Below are 3,082 nucleotides of genomic sequence, written 5' to 3'. Positions count from 1 at the left end.
GCCGTGCGCAGGCGCGGGCCCCGCCCCAACTGGGCGCAGCCTGACTCAGCGTCGGGCAGCGCGCCTAGGGGGAGGGAGGGAGCCGAGAGGACCTGGTCAAGTCGTAGCTGGGCAAGGCGGCCTCGGGGGAGGCGGGTTGAGGTAGTAAAGGAAAGCCTTATCTGGTGATTAAATCAAGGTCGGGAGTTATACGGTATCTACCGCGTCTCTTTTCCTTGGTAATGTGTGGAATCTTGCTCAGGGCCAGTACCAAACCCTAAACTGCATCTTTTGGTACCTAATAGCTTTTAAATCTTACTCTCCCACCCCTTTTGCAGGACAATATTTGTTTTTGAGACGTGGTGTCCCTTTGGCCTTGCTGGCCAACATGAACTGTGTTGCCCAGGAAGACCTGGAACTCACAGCCTTCCACCTCAACCCCTCAGAGAATGTTTGGGGGAGAGGAGTTGATTTTGCTTGCAGTCCTGGGTATTGAACCCAAGGCCTTACCATATTATATTATCCAAGCTGCACACCACCAGCAGCCGGCCCACAGCTTACATTTTATTTTGAAGGGGTCTCACCGAGTCCTCTCAGGAAGGCCCTGAACTCCTCCTGCCTCAGCGCTGCTTCCTTGTACAGCGGTCGTTAGTTTTTGAGACAGGGCCTCATGTAGCCCAAGGAGACCTACAATTGGTTGTGTCTGAGGATTCACATATCCCACTCTGACCTCATTATGTAGCCATCAGTCACTTCCAGCTACTGACCCTCCCGAATGTTTTCTCTGATCCTAGGGACCAAACACAGGGTGTTTCCTATAACTCCCATACCAGTGCAGTCTGGGGCAAAGGCTACCAGCCAATCTGGCCTGTAGGATAGGGCTTCAGGCCATGCATACCGCAAGTGCCAGGACAGGGAAACAGCGCAGCAGGAGGGTCATGCTGGGCAGGGACTCTACCAGCCTCCATTTAACCATGACCCGTCCGTGTTTACAGCTGAGAATCAAGAACAAACAGGCTACAGATTTGCCTAAGTCTTTACACTCAGGATTCATATTCCTAGCCTACCATTCTGAAGTTGTCAGTCAACCCAGACTCAGAAAATGGCAAACAAAAGAAGCCTTTATTTGTGAGTTTAGCGACCGCAGATTGCAAGATAGACTCAGAGATTTCTGAATCAGAGTTAGGAAAAAGGCAGAGAGAACAGAAGTCTGAACCTGTAAGCAGTAAAAGACGGACTTTATTTTCAGGGAACTTGTGTTGCTTCGAGAAAGAACAGGTGCCGCACAGCAGGGAGTAATATTTGATGGGACAGGAAGACAGGATGCCTGCCCATGCTTGCAGTGCCAGCACTGAGGGGCTGAGGCTACTACTCCAGATAGTAAGACTGTGTCTCAAAAAAGAAAGTAAAATAAAAAATTTAAATTTGGAGAAGAGGTGTTGCTCAGCTGTTAGGAACACTTCCTGCTCTTCCAGAGGACTGACATTCCCAGCACCACGGTGGAGGTGATTGGCTGGAGGGGAGTTGTCACAACCACCTGTGACTTCAACTTCTGGAAGATCTGACACCTCCTGGTATACCTGTACTCATGTACATCACACACACAGACACATATGCATAATTATCAATTAAATGGACTTCATTTTTTTTATTATTAGACTTGGGGGGGCACTTGGAAGGCAGAGGCATGTAGACCTCTATGAGTTCAACAGCCTGGACTACAGAGAAATTTCCAGGTCAACAAGGGATACACAGTGAACCCCTGTCTCCAAAACATAAAATAAAAAACAAAAAATTACTCCAAGCTGGCACGGTAGATGATGCCTGTGTTCCCAGCACTTGGGAGACTGAAGCAGGAAGAGCTACAGTTTCAGGCCAACCTGGGTTATGGGTTGTGTGACCCTGTTAAAAAGAAAGAAAGAAAGAAAGAAAGAAAGAAAGAAAGAAAGAAAGAAAAAAGAAGCCAAGCATAGTGATTCAGGCCTGCTATCCCAGGCTGAAATAGGAGGATCATCATTCATTATAAATTTAAGCCAGCCTGAGCTACGGAGTAATTCGAGGTCAGCCTGAGCTAGAGTGAAATCATTCAGTCAAGAAACAAGCGGGGAGGGTGGGCTCATGGGTCCCCATCCCTTTCTGAGGATCTGTAGGCAGGTAATGGCTGCTGGGGAGGGAGAGAGATTTTCTTCAATGGTGGAGTCTTTGGTAAGGTGTCCATGCTCATGTAAATAATGCTCACCCATGTTCCTCATGAAACTCAGCAGGTCACGCGCACAGAGAGGCATGAAAGGAAGAGTAGTTGAGAAGAGGAGATCAGCAGGAGAGGGACAAGGCAAAGTAATGGAGATGAATATGATAAAATGCATTCATTATATACACGCATGGAATGTCATAATGAAACCCGTTATTATGTATAGTTAATGTGGTCTAATAGCGTTTTGTTAGAGAATGGTGAGCCAGGCAAGATGGCTCTGTGGGGAAAGGCACTTGCTGCCAAGCCTGAAAACCTGAGTTCAATCTCTAGGATCCACAGGATAGAAAAGGAGAACCAACTCCTGCAAGTTGTCCTCTGATCTCACTTGCCACCATGACATATGTGTGCCTACACACACACACACACACACAGAGAGAGAGAGAGAGAGAGAGAGAGAGAGAGAGAGAGAGAGAGACATGCATGCACCCACGAAAATAATAAGTAAATGTAATTTTTTCAAAAGCATAACAAGGTGGGGAAGTTACAGACACTAGAAAGGGGAACAGGAAGTGAGCCAGAATTAGAGAAACCCACTGAGGATTATAGTAGCAGAAGCTGCCCTACCTTTCCCCACCCTTCCCAGCCCTTCCCACAGCATTCCAGCCTAGGTGAGGAAAGTCAAAGTGATCCAGCCTGGGGCTGACACAAATCACACTCACACACACACACATACACACACACACACACAATCACACAGAACAGTACCAGCCAACCCCAGGCGACATAGGAGAGGGCTCTCAGCACGTTGCACAGGCCCTGAGAGGTCACCAGTCCCCTTCCGTCACTATACTAATAGGGAAAGAGATGCCTGGGGAGAAAGACAGCACAGCTCACACAGCAATTGGGCAG

The sequence above is a fragment of the Psammomys obesus genome, unplaced genomic scaffold, assembly GCF_907164565.1.
Source record: "Psammomys obesus unplaced genomic scaffold, mPsaObe1.curated_primary_1811, whole genome shotgun sequence".
Classification (NCBI taxonomy): Eukaryota; Metazoa; Chordata; class Mammalia; order Rodentia; family Muridae; genus Psammomys; species Psammomys obesus.
This window is presented reverse-complemented; position numbering follows the sequence as displayed.